The 23,734-nt window shown below is 45.4% G+C and overlaps 1 protein-coding gene across 1 annotated transcript in view; it reads left to right on the top strand.

The window, feature by feature from the left end:
• The first annotated feature begins 1,341 nt into the window (after positions 1-1,341).
• The window catches only part of ACVR1C (activin A receptor type 1C), a 49,395-nt gene continuing 27,002 nt past the window's right edge, over positions 1,342-23,734 (top strand). Inside the window, exon 1 of the mRNA XM_084642674.1 lies at positions 1,342-1,366. The gene's annotated coding sequence lies outside the window, so the exon portion shown is untranslated. The remainder of the gene's footprint in view (positions 1,367-23,734) is intronic.

Raw genomic sequence — 23,734 nt, 5'->3', positions numbered from 1 at the left:
ATGTTTTTTCTTCAAGTTGCTTAACTATATAGTTTTTTTACAACTTAGGAAAGGGGGTGTTAAATCACTAGCACCTGTTGGTTTTTTGAAGCCAAGCTCGTAGATGCCTATGAGGGTGGAAGATCACTCTGCAAAGCCTAGAACCAGTACTAGTGTGTTATAAAAAGGGGGACGGGCATTTCCCCCCCCCCAACAAAGTAGGGAGGGCTGCTAGCTAAGGAGAGCAGACTACCCGCGGGCTAACCACACGTGCTGAACGACACCGGTCTGCCGGGCGATGGTCTCACCCACCCACCGTCTAAACGATCAAGCAGAGCTGCACGACGGAGACTAAATCTGAGCAGACTCTTCAGAGCCCGCCGCAAGCCGGTGTAGGAGATGCTCTGCCGGCAGCCCGGGCGGTGCAGCCCGCCAGCAGGACGCTCCCGGGGAGCCCCGCTGCGCCGGCAGTGCTTGACCAGCGCCTGAACCCCTAGCACAGCCCGCTGTAGGCGGGGCGGGAAGGTGGGCCCGGCTGGGCGGGAAGGTGGGCCCGGCCCGGGGCGGGGCGGAGCTGGCGGAGAAGCCCTCCCCCGGCTCAGGGTGCCGCGGCCAGTGGTGCCCGAGGAGCGCCAGGCGCACGGCTGGGAGTGGGGGGGGCGGAGCGGGGGAGCCACCGCGACGAGCCCCGCTGCACCTGGCCGCTGCGGCGCCCTCAGCCCAGCACCGCGGCCATGCGGCGGGCGCTGCTGCTCCTGTCCGCCGCCGCCTCGCTCTGCTCAGGTACGTGGGCACGGACCGGGGCGGGAGGGTCCTGCCCAGCCGGGCGGGCTGGGAACCGCGCGGGGTCGGCGGCTCGGCTCGGCTCCAGGCGCGCTTCTGCCTCGCGCCGCTGCACCCGCCACCGGGGACAAACCCGCCACCGGGGACAAACCCGCCGTGGTCGTGGTGCGCTCCCCGCCGGCTCTGAGCCCCTGCCCGTGCCGCGCTGACGGCGGGTCAGCCCCTCTTGTTTCGCGGGCAGATGAGACGCTCAATGCGTTTTATTATTATCCTTGTCCGCATGTCTGCGCGCACCGGCGCGAGGTCGGGTAGGGTTTGGAATAAGGAGACCAAAGCTACGAACTGACGTGTTCAGTCCAGAACCCTTATGGTAACAGAGAAGTTTGCGCCCTGTGGCTTTAAGAACTGTTGCCTCGTGTGCAGGGATTTGCACATGCCAAGGCACTGCCAGGGCGCCCCGCTTTTCAAAAGATGACTTGAAGCGAATTGTTTGTCCTGCCGATCAGAGTTTTTTGTGTGTATTTGTCTGTGGCTCCGCGCTGTGAACTTCAGGACATCACAAGTTTGCGACTCCTGGTGTGCGCCCACTTGGGATACTTTAGAGGTAAGGTTGCAAGATGTCACAGGTCTGTGTATGTATATTATGGCGCAATGTTTCAAAAGTTACTAGGGACTTTTGGGTGCCCAACCTGAGACATCTTGAAGAAGCCTGATATTCAAACTCAGCACTAGCGAAAAATCAGACCATGGGGTCAGTTGGGAATTCAAAAAAAAAAAAAAAAATTAAGAATCTTCAAGTTGGGAATTCAATTTGGTAGTCACTTTTGAGAATTTGTGCATACTGTTTTCAGTATTTATCAGTTTTTCTCATTCTTTCAAATGTGGATTAGTACAGTTACTTAGAGTGGAGAAAAACATATTTAAATGACTTTTGTATTGCAGTGCAGGTTGCAGCAGATATGCACAAAGAACCTAATCCCCTATTCTATGTGAGCCAGAGTTCCTATTGACTTCAGAGAGAGGTTTGGATACAATACAAATGGGGCCCAGTCTGTTCTCTAGAAATATTTCATACATTTTTTATTTAAGCACACAGAAAAATATATTGCCATCAGTTACAAAAGCTGGCTTTTCTCTTTCCAGTCACCTCTTGGATAGTAGTTTGTTAGGCTGATGTTCCTTATGTTACACAGTAAATGGAGACACATGGTTAGCAAATGAAAAGAAGCTCTACATGGGCTCTTGATAAACAGCCCAGTAATTGAGTTTAAAAGAGCCCAGTAATTGAGTTTCTCTTTCTGTATGCTGGTATGCTTTTTAGTACTATAGTGAAATGAAATGTACTGTGCCTCACCTTTTGGGTTTTCCATTTTTGCTCATGTTTTAATATTTGCCTAAACTTACTGTTCATCTAAGTATGGTATTGAATCATAAAAATTAGGGCAACGAAGGATTGTTCCCTATAGCATGTTTTTTCCTTTAAAACTAAAATGTCTCATTGTATGGCTTTCATCAGTTCCCTTGGGAAGACTATTCCACAGCCTAATAAATCTCACTAGTCTAGATTGCCATCTATATGGGGGAAGTCCCCATACTTTTCTGGACCCTTAAAGTTTAAACTTGTGGTGTTTCTTCCTAATCTTCCTTTCTGGGGACCTGATCAAGAGCTGTGCTTCCTGTCCAACTACTCTTTAGAGCATTGGTTCTCAAACTGTGGGTTGTGACCTCAAAGTGAGTTGTGACCCTGTTTTAATGGGGTCGCTAGGGCTGGCATTAGACTTGCTGGGACCTGGGGCCGAAGCCCGAGCCCCACCACGCGGGGCCAAAGGACAAGGGCTTCAGCCCTGCATGATGGGGCTCAGGGTCCAGGTCCTCCACCTGGGGCTTCTGCTTTTGGTCCCTCTTCTGGGGCGGTGGTGCTCAGGCTTTGGTGACCCTGCCTGGGGTGGCAGGGCTCAGGCAGGCTCAGGCTTCAATCCCCCCTCCTGGGGTTGTGTAATAATTTTTGTTGTCAGAAGGGGGTCATGGTGCAAGGAAGTTTGAGAACCCCTGCTTTAGAGGCTAGATTCTCAATGTAGGGAGCAGCGTCAGGATCATTTTGTGCTGCTGTACCTTTACAAGTTTGAGGTCAAAGAAGTGGCTGGATCTTTGAGGGAGTGGCCTTCGTTCTGCTTCAGGTATCCAGTCTTCACAATCACCAAGCCCTGATCCTGTGCACTTGGCAGAGACACCTCTATAGGTATGTCTACATTGCACTAAGAGCCAGCCCCCTAGCCCAGGTAGACATTCATGCTAATGGGGCTTGAGCTAACACATATTAAAAATGGCCATGTGGATGTTGAGAGCTCAAGCTGCCACCAGAGCCACAAATCCACCCAACTGACCCCCTGGTCTGAGCGCGGGTGATTAGCCCATCTCCACTGGAGCCGGAACATCCCTGCTGCTATTTTTAATTCCCACACAAATTTTAGCTCTGGCAGAGCTAACACAAATCTGTCTACCCAGGCTGGGAGGCTCCTCCTAGATGCAGGGTAGTCATACCCTGTGGGATCAGGAAGAATAATGCATGACACATGCTGCTGACCTGATGAACCTTCCCCCATCCTGTCTGTGTGCCTCGCACCTCAGGCTGGCCCTGTTTTAGATCCCCCTCAGACGGTGACACTGCGGGGAGCACTGAGAGCATCTATCATATTTTTTTTCTGATATTCAGCCTACCTCCTCCTCCTTGTACCCACTCATTGCCAACTTCCTATAATTCTTCTCCATCCATGGTATATACTTAAAAATGTGTTAGAAATGGTTAGCTACCTTCCCCTCTTCCTTCACGACCTGAATAGATGCTTAGTCTCTCCTCATAAGTTAGCCTTTCCAGACTCTCTATTGGTCTTCTTTCAGCAAACTTTGGATTATCAGTATTTATTTTGGTGGGAGTTGGGGGTACGCAGCCTATTGCAGGATTGGGCCCAATATTTGTACATCAGATCAAAGTCCGCTACCTGTTAATATTTGGGGTTTATAGAGTGTCTGAGGCATGTAGTGTATGGCTTATATTACAGTACATGTTGGCAGTGCATGGGACTTAATTATAGAAGTGAATATAATGTATTTATTAAAAGGGATACATTAACCAGATATTTCCTTGCTTTTAAGAGTTTAAGTGCATGTGTAATCTACACAGCTGCTGGGTGTGGTGTTCTGTCACATCTAGTGACATTTAGAGAGAGAGATCAAATTAGTGTGCTCTACAGCCTTAGCTAACAGCGAGTTGGCTTTTAGCTCATGTGGTAGAGGTTCACGCATTAAGATCCAGAGGTGCGGGGTTTGATCCTGCCTGCTGATTGAGGTCTGTTGGCATTACACATGCTCCCCTTAAGACACATTGTTTTTTTAATTAAGTTTTTTTCTTTATAGGAATTAATAATAAAATGTGAAAACCACAAGATCATCCCTGTAGTTGTTATGAAAGACATGGCTGTTTCTGTGGATGCCATTTTGTGTGTGTATATATGAGAAGGTGTGAGTGTAAAATAAACATACAGGAGCAGATCTTCAGTTGGTGTAATGGAGCTACATCAATTTACACAGCTGGAATCTGGTGCACAGTAATTGTCTAAAATATCTTTTTCTTCAGAATAGGTATGTTATTGGCTTTCTTTATGAGAGGACCAGAGGCAGGACAAGCTGCTGTTGAGAATAGTCAAATAAGAGACACATGTCAAAATACCAAAAGAGAAAATCTGTTTGTTATGAAAGAAGTAGCTATGTTGAAGCATTATCACATGACAATCTTTCTATGCCACACGATTGCAGTCATAGTGAGCTTCAAACACAGTGAATCTTGAGGCTGAATTCTCTGTCACACCCCTTGTGTTCTGAACAGAGTGTTACCAAGAAGTTGAATGATAAAATACAAGCTTAAAATATTGAACAAGGAGAAAATATTGTGTCATTTGATTAACAGACTGGTGTATGTATGTACAGTGTGTGAACGAGCCTTTCATTCAGCTTGTTAATTACCTTGCACAATTAGTAATTTCTAACTTGTATTGTGCTTTTTTATATATGATACATGCACAGATATAGCTTACATATATATACACCCATATTTTTTTCCTGTCCATCTCTTTATGTACTTAGAGAGAAGGAAAGAAACTAAAGAACCAAGTAACTGAGCTATTCACACCATGTAATTTACTATTAAAATCAGCTACTACCTTGAGGGCCTTAAAAGTGGTCAGTATAGTGCCAATCTTAATGATAATAATAATTGATAATTAATAAAAAGCTAAGATGAGCTAAGGACTGTAGAGAGTTGGGCCTTACATCAGTAAGAAAATAGTTGAGAAGATAGTTAACTCAAATTATAAGGGATTGTCTTTTTTCTTCTGTGTTGGTAAAGCATCTAACACATTGGGGTCCTGGTCCATGTTCTAGGGCCCCTAAGGGCTACAATAATACAAATAACACTGTGTCTAGATGAGAAATATGAGCATAATAAAAATGAATTAATATGGTCTTTGTAAGGGTAAATTTTGGCTCTTTGACCTATTAATTTCTGCAATCCGGTCTAACAAAATAGTAGATATGAGAACTGGAGGTACAATTTATTCTGACTTTTTTGAACAGGCCTTGGATAGTTGCTTGCAAGAGGTTGCTAAGGAAGCTTAGTATCCTTACCCCCTACCCTCCCCCGCCCCCCAATTTGGATGCAGTTCTATTGATATAAAGGTGTTTATGCTGGAATAGCTATTCCTGTACGGAAAGAGGAATGAGGTATAGCACTGTAAGGCACCTTTGTACCCATATACCAGCTTTCTCCCAACGGCATAGAGCGGCTATATGGGAGACCTTACAGTGGTGCAGCTGAAGCAGTACAACAGTGCTGCTCTAGGGTCTGTAGTGTAGACATAGCTTTAGTACTAGAGTGTGAGAGGTAGACCTGTTGTGGAATAAAAGCCTGTTTAAATGTTAGGAATCAGATTAGGAATAAATGGCTCCCAAGTCTGACTTTGGAGTAGATGTTAACAATAAGCATCTGAAGTAGCTCTACTGCTAACATTGGTGTCAAATATTTTTATTGACAGCTTGGAAGATCACAGATTTTTGTTTCTTTGAAACCTCTTGGAAAGCTCAATATTGGAGGCCATAAAGGCCATTTGGTGTTCTTGCAGGTCAATTCCTATGTTCCTGTGAGAGAGACTGCAAAGATGTTTCATTAACTTCCAAGTTCCTTGATACAACACTGAGGCCCGGTCTACACTGCTGGTTAAGTCGATGCAAGTTACATCGCTCAGGGGTGTGAAAAAAATCACCCCTCTAAGCAATGTTTATATTGACCTAATGTGGTGTCTACACTGCGCTATGTCGGTGAGAGATGCTCTCCCATCGACTTAGCTCACACTTCTCAGGAGGTGAAGTACTGAAGTTGCCAGGAGAGTGCTCTGCTATCGACTTATTGCATCTTCACCAGACCTGCTAAATCGATGTGACTATATCAATCTCAGAAGTGCCAATTTAATTTAGCAGGCCAGTGCAGACAAGCCCTGAGACATCAGACTCTGATGACAGCGTTGGAACTTCTAAAAGAAGGGCTGGAGCTGTCCTGTCAACAGGGATGAAAGTAAGTCTAGGGACTTACCAGTACGAGGCTGGGCTGGGGCCAGCTCTGGCCCCTGGAAGGGGCTGGGCTGGGGCCAGTCCTGGTCCACCCTGTACAGGCAAGTGCCTCCTTCCCCCTCCCCGAGGTTACAGCGGCAGCCGAGGGCTCTGGCAGCTGTTTAAAGGGCCTGGGGCAGTAGCGGCGGCCAGAGCCCTGGTCCCTTTAAATTGTCCCTGGAGCCTGCCGGAGCCCTGGGGAAGTGGTGGTGGGGCTCCGGGGACGATTTAAAGGGCCTAGGGCTCAGCCGCCGCTACTGCCCCGGGCCCTTTAAATCCCCGCCCCAGCCCTGCCGCTGCTACCCCAAGGCTCCGCCAGCGGGGCTGTGGCAGCAGTTTAAAGGGCCAGGGGCTCCAGCCGCTGCTGGGAGCCCCAGGCCCTTTAAATTGCACCTGGGGAAGCCGATCCACGCTGGTACTGGTGCACACCGGCTTACTTTCACCTCTGCCTGTCAAGGAACTTCAATACTTGAGACTAGTATAATAGTCTTCTCTGCTTGCTGTTGGCCTGGTGAGGGGGTAGAAATGCTACTATTGCCAACTGATAGAAATTCACCTTTATCTTAAAGGTAACCTGTATGGGGAAGGGAAAAGGTATCTTTTTTTTTGTTTTGTTTTTCATTATGGTGTATAAAAAAAGACCTGAAATGTGTATTTTTAAAGGTTTTGTTTTCTGCTTATTTTGTACATTAGAAATCAGATCTGATCTAGTCTGGAAGACTGATAACTGGAGAACTAGTGAAATGATGACATAAGAGCAAAGAGAATAAAAGCTGAGCAACTGAAAAAGGAAGAGATTTGCAGACACAGGCCATGATTTTTAAAGGTATTTAGGCGTTGCTGTGCTCAGTGTTTGCAACTCCTACCTGATTTAGGAGCCTAGCTTTTGTTTTTGATTTAGGCACTGGCCCCTAAGTGCCTAAAACCCTTTGATAATGACATTTAGATTCCTAAATCACTTAGCCATGCTCAGCATTGTAGCACCTATGTCTAGATACCTTTAAAAATTTGAGCTACATTGTCTAGAAGTCTTCACTTTTGTTTTAACAAAACAAACAATTTAGCATAGACAACTAAAACATCGAAGAACAAAAGCCTCTGTTAAGGATCCTGTCCTCCTGCCCCTTAAACTGAGCTGTGAGAATTAACAATATACATAATCTGTGATCCCCCAACAAATCTTCCCTCAGAGCCAGTGAAGCCCAAAAATTGACATCTGATTGCTTCTAAAGAAGCATAAAAGGGTACAAATCCACCTTTTTAGAAGATTCTTGCAGGCTACTGCTTTCATTTGTTGTTGTTTTTGTTCATGGTTAATTGTTGTTTTCTTCTTCTGCTTCAGGTGACAGATTTTTTTTTTTTCTTATTTAACTTTTCCATATACAGCTCTCGGCTGACTTCTTTCCTTGAATTTTTCTGTCTTTGATGTAAGCTTCTTCCAGAGGTATAAGTGTTTCTTTTCATTAGCTTAAGACTTCACTCTAGTACGAGCTCTATTTTTTGTGGTAGTAAGGGTGGATTTAATTTAAATCAAATTGATTGAAATCATGATTTAAATCATTCATCAGGAAGACTCTATTTAATTATGGTTTTCTACATAAAAGTGCATTCTTGTTGGTTGTTATAACCTTAATACATATTCTTCACAACTCATCTCAGAGATAGATGTAGGTTTCATTTTTAGAAGGTACACACTATACATTTTTAAACAGTGATTTATTTTGAAAACTTTTCAGATTATTTTAATCTATATCAGAAAACAAATGATTGTTTGGTTATTTCATTTACCAGAGGTAACTGAAGCAGATATTTATGAAGTCATTGGGAGGTGAACTATCTTCAATTCAGCAGGTTAATCATTAATATTTGGAGGATTTTCTTGCCATGCTGTATTAGGAGGAGAACATCACCAGACAGACATTTAAATTGTTGTATTTAACTAAAACAACAACGTTAGGTATTCTGGATTTTTTTTCTTCAACAGCAAACATAATATTTTAATTAAACAAGCATATATCCCTCACTTCTCACATTTATCTCCAGACTTCTTCCCCTTGTCCAGATCTATTCTGCCCCCAACGATCTTCTATTCATTGAACTTTTTGAAACTTTGCACTTTTAGAGAGAGGTAAGGGATTGACTGTGTGTACACAAACTTGCAGAGGGACAATAGAGTTGAGGTCTGTTATTTCTCACCTCTATATATTTATTTATTTTAAAACATTTTTGCTGTTAACAAGCATGTTACCTCTGGAGACACACAACCACAGTTTGAGAACTGCAAAACTAAGCATCTCTGATGGTATCTTGAACACTGAGTCCCATTGGGTAGATAGAAAGACCAACCTTAATTATCTGGACAGAAGCCTGTGGAACCTCATAAGATTGGGTCCCTAATCCATGAACTATTGGATCTCATTTACAAAACTTTTCTTAAACATTACATGAATATATTGTCTCATATTATAGAATTAGAATTTATAATCCCTATTCCATGATGAGATACCTTTGAGCCATAATGTATCTTTAGATAGCTTTTTTCCCTCAAGAAGCATTTTATCAAAAAAATCTGATTTTTTTAATTTAAAAAAAAATCATTGATTTTTATCCACCCTGGCTAGTACCGCTCTCCATCCAAGGGTATGTGCATTTCAGTCATGGATGTAGCTTGTGAAACACTGAGATCCTGCAGGATAAAAGATAAATGCAAATACAGTTTTTCATGATTAAACCATAAAAATTGGCTTTGCGGTGATTCATCTGCAGTTCAGTTTTCTGACTCAGATAGTTGAGCCTTTTGTCATAACCACCACTATCTCCTGTCTATTTTCTATAAGGAAGCTGATTTCTTCTAGGGAAAGCAATGCTTACCAGGATTCATGTCCTGGTCAATTCTTCCATGCACTCACTTTTGAAGTGTATAACCTAGAGGTGCACAAAAACATTGGAAAATTTTCCAAAGCATTTTTTTGCTGCTTCATTTCAGGCTATTTTGGGGGCTTCATATTTTGCTTTTATGCTACATTTGACAAACTAGCAAACACTTTTTATTCTCAGAAAACAGCATTCTTGCAATGGAAAGAAGCCCATTTAAAATTAAAATACATTGAATATGGCATGGGTTTTTTATTTTCAGAATTTTAAGTTACTACAAAAGAACTCAAATATTGAGCGTATTCATCTCTCATTGTGACTATTTCACACACCTTTTTATATAAGCCATTTTAAATTTTATTGAATTCATAAAATTTAGCTGCTTACCTGGTAGCATCTTGTTATAATCCTCCGTTATAATGTCTCTTCTCTTCTTCCCTTCAGTAGCTCTCTTTTCATGGATATATAGAGTTTTAAGACCAGAAGGGACCATAAGATCATCTAGTTTGACTGGATCTAGTCATAGACCATTTCATTTCACATTGTTACCCCTGTATTAGGGTTGCCAGGTGTCCAGTTTTCAACTGGAATGCCTGGTCAAAAAGGGACCCTGGTGGCTCTGGTCAGTATCGCTGACTGGGCCATTAAAAGTCCGGTCAGCAGCACAGGTAGGCTCCCTACCTGGCTCTGCGTGACTCCTGGGAAGCTGCCAGCATCTCCCTCTGCCTCCTAGGTGGAGGGACGGCCACAGGAGCTCTGCACTCTTCCCTTGCCCCCAGTGCCAGCTCAAGTGCTCCCATTTGCCAGGAACTATGGCCAATGGGAGATGGGGGCGGTGCCTGTAGATAGCCCCCAGCTAATTAGGCTGGCAGCTGTTTCCCCTTCGCCAATCAGGCACAAGTTTCTCTAGCCAGCCCCAATTTACCTCTCTTAAAGGGAGTGGCATGACAGAGGGCTGGCTCAGGAGTCCTAGCGCAGTGGCAATGCAGAGAGCCATTTGGTTGTGCCTCTGTTTAGGAGCCAGAGGGAGATGCCGGAAGCTTCCTGGGAGCTGCCTGAGGTAAGCGCTGCCTGCAGCCCACATGTCCTCCTGCACCCCAGCCCCCTATGCCAGTCCTAAGCCCTCTCCTGCACCCCAAACCCCAGCTCCATCCCAGAGCTCACACCCCCAGCCAGAACCCTCACTCCCCCCCTGCACCCCAACCTCCTGCCCCATCCCAGATTCCCCTCCCACACCCTGAATCCCTCATTTCTGGCCCCACCCTGGAAACCCCAGCCCAGAGCCCGTACCCCCTCTGAAACCCCAACCCCCTGCCCCAGCCTGGAGCCCTCTCCTGCACCCCAAACCCCTCATCTCCAGCCACACCCCAGAGCCCGTACCCACAACCAGAGCCCTCAACACCTCTCTCCCCGCACTCCAGCTCTGCCTCAGCCCAGTGAAAATGAGTGAGCGAGCGAAGGTGGGGGAGAGCAAGTGATGGAGGAAGGGGGGTCTGGCCTCAGAAAAGGGGCAGGGACAGGTGTTTGGTTTTCTGCAAATAGAACGTTGGCAACCGTACCCTGTATTGAGCCCAATACTTTGTTTGACTAAAACATATCTTCTAGAAAGGCATCCAGTCTTAATATGAAGATATCAAGAGATGGAGAATCCACCTCTTCCTATGCTAGTTTAGTTAATCACTCTCACTGTTAAAGCAGAAATAAGGCACACGTTTTTAAATTTGTCTGGGCCCTGTGTCCAGTCATTGGTTCTTTCTTATGCCTTTCTCTGTTAGATTTTAAAAGAGCCTGTTAGTAACAGGTATTTTCTGCCTGTGAAGGTGCTTTTACACTCTGATCAAATTACCTCTCAATCTTTTTTTGATAAATTAAATAGATTGAGCTTTTTAAGTCTCTTGTTATAAGGCATTTTCTCCAGCCCCTAAATAATTTTTGTGGCCCTTGTTTGTTCCTGCTTCAGTGTTTCAATATCCTTTTCTGAAATGTGGACATCAGAACTGTATGGCACTATCTGTCTCACTAGTGCAGTACAGAGGTAAAATCAACTTCCTACTCATTTCTCTCTGTTTATTTATCCAAGGATTGTGTTAACCCTTTTTGCCACAGCATTGCACTGGGAACTAATGTTGAGTTGCTCATCAGCTATGACCCTTCAATCCTTTTCAGAGTTATCTCCATCTCCTCAATACATGAAGAGCACTTTACATTCATTTTAGGAGTTTTAAATCATCAATCATAGCTTCAAAAGCCAGATTTAAAAACTTATTTTTACTTTTCAATCATGAAAACTTGTAGAATCTTGAAGAAAATACATAATGTGAGAAGAAAATTTAACTAGTTTTGCAATTTTATTTGACTTCTTTTCTTTTGTATGGTTATTTTATGAGAGTCACATTCTTCCTGGTCCTTCAGCACGTGTGCAGTGATAGGGAACTGTGACAGGGTGCTGTGCTGGGACTCCTGAGCCAGCCCTCTGTCATGCCACTCCCATTAAGAGAGGTAAATTGTGGCTGGCTAGAGAAACCTGTGCCTGATTGGCAAAGGGGAAACAGCTGCCAGCCTAATTAGCTGGGGGCTATCTACAGGCCTAGAGGAAGGAAGCAGGGAGGAAGCTAGAGAGTAGAAGGAGAGGGGTAGCTCAGCTTTCATTCTCTTTGCTCTCTTATGTCATCATTTCACTAGTTCTCCAGTTATCGGTCTTCCAGACTAGATCAGATCTGATTTCTAATGTACAAAATAAGCAGAAAACAAAACCTTTAAAAAAACACATACATTTAAGGTCTTTTTTTATACACCACAATGAAAAACAAAACAAAAAAAAGATACCTTTTCCCTTCCCCATACAGGTTACCTTTAAGATAAAGGTGAATTTCTATCAGTTGGCAATAGTAGCATTTCTACCCCCTCACCAGGCCAACCGCAAGCAGAGAAGACTATTATACTAGTCTCAAGTGTTGAAGTTGCTTGACAGGACAGCTCTAGCCCTTCTTTTAGAAGTTCCAATGCTGTCCTCAGAGTCTGATGTCTCAGGGCTTGTCTGCACTGGCATGCTAAATTAAATTGGCACTCCCTGTGTGCTGCCCCTTCTCCTCGAGACCCCGCCCCTGCACTACCCCTTTTCCCCAGCCCCCACCATTATTCTGCCTCTTCCCTGCAAGACCCCACCCCCCACTTGCTCCCTCCCCCTCACTAGCCCTTGTGATATGGCTTGCCGCTGTGGGTGCGGACATATGTAAAAGATGGCTAGTGGATCATGGGTCAGATCGTAGGTTGATCCTGGTGGATGCTGTGGAAGTATAACATTGTATAAGTATAACATTGTATAAGGGGACATGCTGGATACATTGTATATGAGAGGGCATGCCAAAACATGTTACAAAGTATCTGAGGGAGCACATGTAGGGACAGTTAGCTTTTGAATGGAGAAGCAATTAAGATAGAGCCAGCACATCTAAGAAGCAGGCATCAGAAGGGAAGGTGTGAAGGGCAATTAGTTAAGTTAACTGGAAGCTGTTAAAGGAGATTGTTAAGGGTGGCAGGTAATTGAAGATACGTGACTGGTCTCAGGGATCTCGAAGGGTGGTGACTAAAATCTTTTTCTTCTTTTGTCTGTAACTTCTTTGTAACTTGTTCTCCAAAAAACTGTATAAATTAAGAGACACAAGCCCCACTCGGAGGGCTCACTTCTAAATGTATTAGCAGAGCAGCTTTGCTAATAAAACAGAGTGGTCTGATAAATTGTGAGTCTGAGTCAAACTTTGACAATTGGAGGTCCCACCGAGATGGCAAGCGGCTTCACTGAGGCTGTGTGATCCCTGACTGCCTTGCAGGACGATCGTGGCAGCCGGCGCCTGGACGCTTAGTCCAAGCAATCCTCCACAAGACAGAAAGGTACACAGCAGCAGCGCAGTCTACGCCATTGAACTTGTTGGTTCCCACTCTGTTCGGGTAGGGGTCTTTGGATCCAGCTTCTGGAATCAGACGTCTCAGGTAATTATTATTTTTGTGCTTTAACCGGTTTGAGGACTGTCTTGTCTTTGTGTCTATCCGTCTTCCCCGTGGTGTGTGTGTGTGAATCTGGGAGCCATCTCTGTCCGGAGACTGGCTGACCAAGGGGTCCCCGTCCCCACGGTCTGAATAAGTGGAATCTGCACAGCTGCAGCCGCTGCACCACACCTTGGGTATAACCCCTGGTGTGAAAGCAAGGGCAGTTGAGGCAGTAGCCTGTGGGCTCCTTTCTGTGTGTTGCACCAGTTACCGCTCTGCTGAGCCCGAATTTCCTTCTTGTGTGAGTGCTGTGTGAAGTCCTCCTTGATGGGTAATCAGAAGTCTAAGGTAGAACAGTTCCCTAAGGGAACTCCAGCTTATTTTATGTATTTTAGGAGGGGTCCGGACTCTTGTAGGTTTCTTGAAAAATGGTCCAAATTAGCTCTAGAGAACCCCAAATTACAGTGGCCACTGTTAGGTCCTTGGGACAAGGATCGAGTGGACGCTTTAAAAAGCAAACTCATCCTCCCAAAAACCAAATTGGAGAGAGGAGAAGTAGACTGCTTCATGCAGTGGTGGGAAGAGGCAAGTCGTAGATGGACTGAGTCAAAACTCACCTCTCTTAAAAATTCTATCAAAAAACTAACAGTTCAATTGGATGCAGTCTCTCCCACCACTAGTCCGAGCGCTCCCCTTTGCCCAGTCCTGTGCAATGTTCCGGATCAAACCCGACCCCCACCATACTCCTGCGCAAATAAGAAATCAGAAAAGGAAAAATCTTCAGTGACTACAGATAATGAAAGTGAAGAAGATACCCTCATTGGCCTCGCAGCTCTGCAAAATATTATGAAGAAGAAATCCAAAGCAGACTGCAAAGATTCTCTTGACATTTCTTCTTGGAAAAGAGAACCTGATGGAAGGTTAATGAGACTCTGATCAAACTGTTGTGGCACCCTTACAAGTCCTTAAGATGGGAGAAAGTGAGTCCATATGGGATTATAAGCCCTGGACTCGTACGGAACTTTTATCTATAGTTAAAAGTTTTCCCAAACCACAGGAAAACTCTGTCAAATTTGCTGAGGAGTTTCTGTTAATCTGTGAAACCTATGAACCCTCTGAGACAGATCTCCTCCAACTGTGTAAATTGTTAGCTCCTGCCAGTTATTATGAAAAATGGTTGGCTGTCGCAGACTGGCCAGCTGAGGCACGCCACTCAACCATAAAAAGTACTGGCCCAGATTCGGCATACAGAGACCAGTGTATGGCTCTTTGGAAGCGCTTGCATCAAGCCATTCCCAAAGTGTGGTCTCCTAAAACAAACTGGACAGCAATACGTTGCTGTAAGCAAGGGCAAGGAGAAAGCCCAGGTGACTATAGGTCCCGGATAACTGATATTTTCCCTACAACATTCAGGAATACAAGAGCCCGATGTAAATGGGCAGGGGGCCTTGGCACATGCATTTGTTGATGGTCTTCTCCCTGCCACAGGCAGCATGTTAAAACGAATAAGTGTGGGATGGGAGACTGAAACCATGGACAAATGGGAGCCATCTCTGGGTCGGTCCCCTCTCTGAGGAGCATGCATTCCTCCTCTCTAATTTCACCCCTGCAAACCTTCTGGGACGGGACTTGCTATGCAAACTTGGCTGTTCTATTTACTGCTCCCCAGATGGTGTCTATCTGCAAATCCCTCAGTCTCCCTTATGTGATTCTGTAGCCTCCCTGCTATCTGAAACTTCCCTCTCCACTCCAGTCCCTTGCTGTCCCTTAACTCCGTCCCTAGAGCACCTAATCTCTCAGGTTCCTTCCTCCCTATGGCCATCTCACCCATCTGAAGTGGGCCGATTAAATACTGACACAGTTCGGATTACTGTAGACAATTCCAAACCTATGCCTCGCCTGTCTCAGTATCCTTTGAATCCTGAGGCAGAGGCTGGGATTGCTCCAGTTATATCTGCATTAAAAGAACAAGGAATTATTGTCCCTTGTTCCAGCCCCTGTAACACCCCTATCCTCCCAGTTCAAAAGGCTGATGGCAAATTGTGGCGATTTGTTCAAGACCTTCGAGCTATTAACCGTATTGTCATACCTTCTTTTCCAGTGGTTCCTAACCCTGCTACAATACTAGCGTCTATTCCTCCAAATGCAACCCACTCTACTGTTGTAGATTTGTGCTCCGCTTTCTTCTCTGTCCCAGTTCACTCTGAATCCCAGTATCTCTTTGCCTTCTCCTACAAGGGTCAGCAATATACATGGACTACCCTTCCCCAGGGTAAAAGAAGGGTATACAGAGAGTCCATCCTATTTTTCTCAAGCCTAGCCAGGGATCTCGCTGATCTGGTTTTCCCATCAGGATCCACACTGATCCAATATGTGGACGACTTACTCCTGTGCTCCCCCTCTCTGTCTGCCTCAGAAACTGATTCACTAACACTTCTCACAGCTTTAGCAAACAAGGGTCATAAGGCTTCTCACACAAAATTGCAGCTCTGCCAAACTTCTGTCACATACCTAGGCTTCCTTCTCTCCCAGGGCTCCCGTACACTCTATCCAGCCCGGGTACAAGCCATCCTTAGCTTTCCCCAGCCTTGCTCTCCACGCCAGGTCAGAAAATTCTTAAGCATGACAGGGTTCTGTAGGCAATGGATACCTCAATATGCTTCTCTGGGTAAACCACTCCAAGAACTCACTCGATCCTCTGTACCTAACCCCATGCCATGGCCACTTGAAGCAAATGCTGCTTTCATCTCCCTTAAGCAGAATTTAGCCCCTGCCTTAGGGTTACCTAACTATGACAAGCCTTTTACCCTTTTCTGTCACGAACAATCTGCTTGTGCCCTCGGGGTTCTTACTCAGGAGCACGGTGACAGAAATCGCCCGGTGGCTTATTTTTCTGCAACCTTCGACCCTGTAGCCCAGGGTTTACCCCCTTGCCTACATGCTGTAGCTGCTGCAGCGCGCCTGGTCGAGATGTCTGAGTCCCTTGTCCTCTGCTCTCCTCTCACTTTCATGGTTCCCCATTCTGTGGAAACTCTCCTTCTGCAACGCAACACTGCTCCACCTCTCCTCTGCTCGCCTCACTAGGTATGAACTTTTTGCTGCTTTCAGCCTCACATATCACTATTAAGCGCTGCTCCCGGTTAAACCCTGCTACCCTCCTTCCTTTACCTAGTTGCAAGGCAGTCATGGGGTTCACCATCACTGTCTCTGCTATCACTGTCCCACGCCCCGACCTTTCAGATGTACCTCTCCCTAACTCTGACCTGGTATTATTCACTGAGGGGTCCTGTTATAGAAATGACCAAGGCCACCTTCTTGCAGGGTACGCTGTGGTCTCTCTCTGAGACCATAGAAGCTGCACCCTTACCCTCTGTGACCTCTGCCCAGGTGGCTGAACTGATTGCTCTAACCCGTGCCTGCTTTCTAGCCGAGGGGCTCTCTGCCACTATTTTTACTGATTCTCGGTATGCCTTTGGGGTTGTGCATGACTTTGGCACCCTCTGGCAGGCTCGAGGTTTTCTTACATCTACTGGTACCCCTATCAAGAATGGCTCCTACATTGCCGCCCTCCTGTATGCAGTTTTACTACCGTCTGCGTTGGCAATTAAGTGTACTGGCCACTCAGCGGCAGACACCGAGGTGGCAAAAGGTAATGCACTTGCTGATGTTGCTGCAAAACATGCCGCCACTATAAAACCTTCACCAGAAGCGTTTCTTGGTCCCCTCTCTGTCTCTGTAACGCCACCATCCCTGTCTCATCTCACTCAGCTCCAGGATTCTGCCCCAGAAACAGAGAGAGACTCCTGGAGTGCTTTGGGTTGCTCTTTGCATTCTGATTCCCTTTGGCGATCGCCCACCGGTACCTTTGTAGCCCCCCTCTCACTCTACCCGTCTCTAGCCGCCCTGCTACATGGTGTTTCGCATGTCAGCAAGGAGGGGATGGTCTCTGCTATGAGTAAGGCGGGGTGGTGGGCTCCCCATTTCAGCTCCTTTGCAACCCGCCACTGTACCGCTTGTGTTACTTGTCAAAGCCACAATGTAGGCAAATATGTAAAAGTAACACAAGGGTTCCGGGGTTTGCCTCAAGCACCTTTCCTACACTGGCAACTTGATTTTGTACAAATGCCAAAGTGTCAGAAATATGAATTCATTTTAGTTATAATATGTCTGTTTTCGGGCTGGATTGAAGCCTTTCCCTGTCGCAAAGCTGATTCATTGTCCGTTGCAAAATGTCTGTTAAACCACATTATCCCTACCAAGGGAATTCCTGCCACTTTGTCTAGTGACCGGGGAACACATTTTACTGGAAAAATTGTTCAACATCTAAACCAGGTATTACATGTCACCCATCTGTTGCACTGCCCTTACCATCCACAGAGTGCAGGGGCAGTTGAAAGGCGAAATGGTGTGCTTAAAAATAAGCTGGCAAAAATCTGTAGTTCCACAGGGTTAAACTGGCCAGCTGCTTTACCGCTGGCCCTTATGGAAATTCGGTCATCCCCATCCCAGAGACACAAATTGAGTCCATTTGAAATCATCATGGGACGCCTTATGCGAACAATGGCTACTATTACCCCAGCCCCAGACCTAAACCTAATTCACAGCACGCTCCTCCAGTACTGCAAAGGGTTAATGCAAGCTGTGAGCTCCTTCCATTCGCAGGTGCGAGCAGCTTGGCTGACGGAACCCACCTCTGCTGCCTGTCACACTCTTGAGCCTGGTGATTGGGTCTACCTGCGGCACCACCTTCAGAAGCACGCCTGGGAACCCCGTTGGAAGGGTCCATACCAGGTGCTGCTCACCACCCAGACAGCAGTAAAATTATCCGGCATCGCTGCATGGATCCATGTCTCACAGTGTAAGCCAGCGCCACCTCAAGGGGACCAAGCACCTCTGTAAGACCACGCAGAACCAGCTTCAACCCCAGAAGACAAAGAGGAACAGCCTGCAATACCTTACAATCTGCGCTCTCGTAAGGGTTGCCAGAAGCAGAGGGTAAGCAGACAGCAGGACCCAACAAACAAGAAGCAGTAGTGAGCCTAGCGCCTGCTGCCTGGTGGACGTAAAACCGTGACTGCGGTTCCCTCAAAAGGGGTTGTCGGAACCAGAAAGGGTCCTGCTTCCAACATGTGTCCTTTGAGAAGCTTAGTCCTCAGCTACTGTGTCCTGAGGGTCTGGGGAATCCAGAGTGACAGTGACAATTCTTTCATCCAACAACAGGTGCAGATAGCCCAGATCCTGAATATTTCTAATTGCTGGGTCTGCAGCCACATCCCAGCTCATTCACAAGCTAGTATCCCCACCATGGCAATCCCTTTGAATTCCTCAGAGCTTGCTGGAGAACCCTATCCACTTAAAAGGACATGGAAGGAAAATGACACTTGGGGGCTGGGAAAAACATATGTTCCTAAACTTATAAGTGTGGTGAAAGGAAAGGGCCACTGGTGCTGGGTGTGTAACGGGACAGGGCTGAATCTAGGGAGGAGCAGCTGTCTCCAATACATCGAGTCCCATGGTGTATTGGACTATTCAAACAAGGTTGGAGAATGGCGAACCGGATATGGAAAGATAAACTTCCTCTCAACCTGGGACCAAACCAAAGATTCAATCTCTTGCTCCCCCTACAGCCTCCCTGAGAAAAACGGCACCATCTACAAATGTCATGTGAATGCTACCTCTTCTCCCAGTGAAAATCATCCTGTGCCCTTTGGGGGATACTATTCCTCCTTCGTAAATTCTTACATGTCAAAGGGTTGCGGTCAACCCTTCCCAGCTTTAATGGGACATCATTGGGTTTGTGGGGAAAATGCTTACACTGTGTTACCAGCAAATTGGTCAGGTATCTGTTATCCTGCTCAGCTTTTCCCACCATTCCGGGTGCTTCAATCCCTCCCATGAAATCGCCTCCGTAATTTCAGGTGAAAAAGGAGGGACTTGCCAGATGCTAAATGGTATGTGGATAACATAAGTCCCCTAACTTGGGAAGAAGCTGTTGGCATTTCTTTAGTCCCAGTAGGGGGGGTAATCCACCATGCAAAAAGGCTTTTAAGGTTACAAGCGGTGGTTGAGATCATGGCCAATGAAACAGCAGAGAGCTTAAAAGCTCTAGCCAAAGAAGCAGGAGCGGTCCGACAAGTGGCCCTCCAAAACCGTCAGGCATTAGATATAATACTGGCAGGCAAAGGAGGGACCTGTGCTCTAATTGGAACAGAATGCTGTGTATACATACCTGATAATACTAATGAGGTAATAAATCGTGCTAGCCATCTGGAGCAAATTGCATACCTTCCCCACGAATAACCAAGTTCCTTGTGGAAATGGATAAGTAACTTATTCAATTTCTCTAGTCTGGGAAACTGGTTGTTTCAAGGAATCCTGACTATCCTATTTGGAATTCTAATAATCTTTGTGTGTTTTCAATTGATTTCTTGTTGTATCCAAAACTGCACAAGACACACCATCCATCAGGTTACCCCTAACCAGAGTGCTAATCTAATGTTGTTAAATGTCACCAGTGAAAGTAATGAAAAAGAACGATTGATGTATGGAATCCAGTAAGTCATTGGTCATCGGCGTAGCCTTGACTAAAAGGGGGGATTGTGGAAGTATAACATTGTATAAGTATAACATTGTATAAGGGGACATGCTGGATACATTGTATATGAGAGGGCATGCCAAAACATGTTACAAAGTATCTGAGGGAGCACACGTAGGGACAGTTAGCTTTTGAATGGAGAAGCAATTAAGATAGAGCCAGCACATCTAAGAAGCAGGCATCAGAAGGGAAGGTGTGAAGGGCAATTAGTTAAGTTAACTGGAAGCTGTTAAAGGAGATTGTTAAGGGTGGCAGGTAATTGAAGATACGTGACTGGTCTCAGGGATCTCGAAGGGTGGTGACTAAAATCTTTTTCTTCTTTTGTCTGTAACTTCTCTGTAACTTGTTCTCCAAAAAACTGTATAAATTAAAAGACACAAGCCCCACTCGGAGGGCTCACTTCTAAATGTATTAGCAGAGCAGCTTTGCTAATAAAACAGAGTGGTCTGATAAATTGTGAGTCTGAGTCAAACTTTGACAATGCAGATCAGATGCGGATTCACATTTTTGTATCCGTGCAGGGTTATACAGATCAAGCCTCAGAAACTTCCCCTGGCTGCAGGAACCTCTGCACAGTGTGTGTGTGTGTGTGTGTGTGTGTGTGAGAGGGTTTAGGTGTATGTGTGTGTGAGAGGCTCGGGGGGGAAGAGGGGGTCTGGGTGCGGTGGAGTCCGGATGCGCGGGGGTTGGGTGGATAAGGGGAGCAGCTCCCTGTACAGTGACCTCCCACATGATCCCCCTAAACCCGCACTTGCTGAGCCTCAACCCCTGTGTCAGGAGCCCCCAGAACCTCCCACTGAGCCCCACAAACTCCCACCCTGCAGAGCCTCATCCCCTGCCTCAGGAGCACCCCACCCCACTGAGCCCTAACCTACCAAGCCCACCCCAGCCTCCCCCAAGCCCTAACTACCTTCTCTGGGACTGCCCTGCAGAGACTCATTCTCCTGGCACCCAGACTCCTCACCAAGCTGCCCACACCCACATTGCACCACACAGAACCCTGGTACTCTTGAGGGAATACTGCACCAAAAAATTAAAAAATGTAAAATTCTGTGAAGTTCTACATATTTTAATTGTCAAAATAACATAGAAACACTAACTATATAATCACACCATTTTCAGACAGCTGCTACTCTGAAACTTGCCTACAAATGGCTGTGTGCCTCAACTCCCATTGAAATTAAAGGGACACAATTGCCTTAAAGATCATACTTCTATCTGAAAATATTTCCCTGCTCTTGTTAAAAGTTCCTCCAATGTTTCTATACCTAAAAGATCAGAGAGCCTGTTCTCTGTTTTCGTTCATTTTGTGCATGTGACAGAATTTTTTGTGTGTTCAATTTCCCTGTTTTCCCTGTGTAGGCATGTAGTCAGTTTTCTCCGTTGTTTGTATGGGTCTTTCACAAATCAATGCAGAAGAGAGACAATTTTTAATAATTTTAAAAAAGCTATTGTAAAACTGCAAAAAATGGCTGAGGTATGGAGAAGCTGGTGGTGTATGTGAACTACTATTTTTTTCTAAATTAACTAGAGTTCAAGTTGGTGGTGTCTTTTTAACCTCAGTGAACCAGAAACATAAAATCAGTAACTCTGTCCTGAAGAACAAATATTTAACGACTACAAAATGTTGTCCTTCAGAGAGTAATTAATGATTTTATGCTTCTCTAGCCGGCCCCCCCATGGTGGCCTTGTCCACCAGACTTTGCTGGGCCATAGTACTAATCAGAATGTGGTGTGGAGGGGGATGCACAGGCACTTTATATGACAGCTGCACTTCCTTATTTGCATAGAGGTGTAGGGCTTGGTAGATAAGTGCTGCTAGAGAATTGCATCCTTAAGGAATTGGGCAACCAGGACTAGATGCCAAACAGCTGTTTGAGGCCAGGACATATTTCAGTCTTGTCGCTTTTCTCCTAATTTCCCAAGAACAAGAGAATGTAAAGTTTTAAGGACACATTGTTTTGCTTGCTTTCTCACTTTCCATTACTAATTACATAATCTTTTCTATCAAAGCTGAAATAAACAATTTCCCCTGCTTTGGATTTGTCTTTTTCCAGTTCACAAGTATCTTATTTTGCTACGTTAGTTCTAATGTTGCAAAAATTCTTTTGCTTACATCTCCATCAGTGCACCATCAGCAACATGCATATCAGTATCTATGGGAAAGCAGTTGTGTTGTAGGGGAATGCTATGCATTTGTTTGGGTGATTCTTGGGATGATTGTGCAGGGTTTGCTAGATATAGCTGATGCTAGCACTGAGGAAATAAGCATCGTGTTCAAACCATTATGAAGACAACTCTTCTCTCCCCTTTCTTCCTCACCCCTAGAATTTTTAAAGAAAATGTGTGTTGAAAATTTCCCAGCCTCTCTGTGGAAGTAGGAGATACAATCTGTCGCAGAATTGTTGTAGTTCTGTATGTAAGCCTTTTGCCAGGTGGAGTTGGCAGCAACGGGGCTGGGTTTAGTATGTAGGGGTTCCTCTTAATAATACAGAACAGAACTGGCTTGAGCCACAATCCAGTAATCTGGGAAAATTTACCACCACCTTCCCCACACGCAGGCACTAGTCTGTGTAGAACAAAAGGGAACTTTGATTAGAAGCAAAAAGGAACCAAACATTAGTTTGGGAAAAAAACACTACCACATTCAAAAGCATGCAATCATAAGCAAAAACTTGACCCTGCAGTATATTGGGCAGTGTCCTTTGCCTCAATTTCCCACCTTGTGGTGGGAGAGTCTGACAAATCCCTTTTATACATCACCCATCTCTGCCTCTGCTGCACCCCACTCATAGTTGGCTTCACCCAGAGTTCAGAGGTGTGTTCATAGGAGTTCACCTCCCAACTCGGAAAGGGTGGCGGGACAGTGTGTGTGTGGCATTGAGCAATGTCTCTCTGGTCGCTGAGTGCCTCTGCAGTTGCTGTTTGCCACTCCTCTGCTGTTTTTGTCAGCTGCTGCTTGCTTGCTTGCTGCTGTTGGATACTCACTGCTGCTTTTGTGGTGCATGTTCTGAGGTTCTGCCACTTGACTCAGGTCTTCAGTGATTTCACTGGGTATCAGGGAACCTCACTGCCAGTATGTTTGGAACATATCAAGTGGGTCTAGTGGATCAGTACAGGTCACAATTGCAAACCCTGGCTGTAGTAATAGCTGTAGCCTGGCCACATAAATGTCCTTTCCCCTGCCCCTAACTTGGGTGGCAGGATTTAACTCACCCTCTCCTAGACCATGTGTTGGGTCATTTAGTCTGGTTTTGTTGCATGGGAGACCAGAATTTCAGCCCTTAGCATCCATGAAAAGTGTCAATTTGGTATCTGGGTATTTTGTTAAATTCTAGTCAATAATCCTGTGATTAGAAGACAAAGCAAAAACTAACATTAACTGTGGTAAAAAACAAGAACATCACCCTAGCCCTTTAAGAAGGGAGGTGGGAGGGAAAGGATGAGCTGCAGACTAGAATCTTGTTTTCTACCAAGAGCACAGATATTTTTTTCCCCTTCCCTGAACAGGAAGATGTTGAAATTGATTTTTTGGCTTCACAGTGCTGACAGCTGAATTAACCTTTCTTCCATAACTTTAGTTGTTACGGGCTACTGGCCTCTAGTAATTCTATTGAATTATTATTATAGGCCAACGTGGGGCTGCTGAACTACTTTTTGTTAAGGTTGCCTAGCACTTATTATAAGACCCTGTTTTCAGTTACTTATAATTTTGCCAAACTAACTATTTGGGATGAAAATGTAGATGCCAGCATGCCTCAGTCTCTGTGGGTGTAGAATTTTTTTTTATTTCTTTTTTTAAAATTTCAGTCCAAATTGTTTGGCTGTTTTTGAGAACAAGGCTAGGAAGCATAAGTT

This window comes from Lepidochelys olivacea (genome assembly GCF_965140295.1).
Source record: "Lepidochelys olivacea isolate rLepOli2 genome assembly, chromosome: 11".
Taxonomy (NCBI): domain Eukaryota; kingdom Metazoa; phylum Chordata; order Testudines; family Cheloniidae; genus Lepidochelys; species Lepidochelys olivacea.
This window is presented reverse-complemented; position numbering and strand designations above follow the sequence as displayed.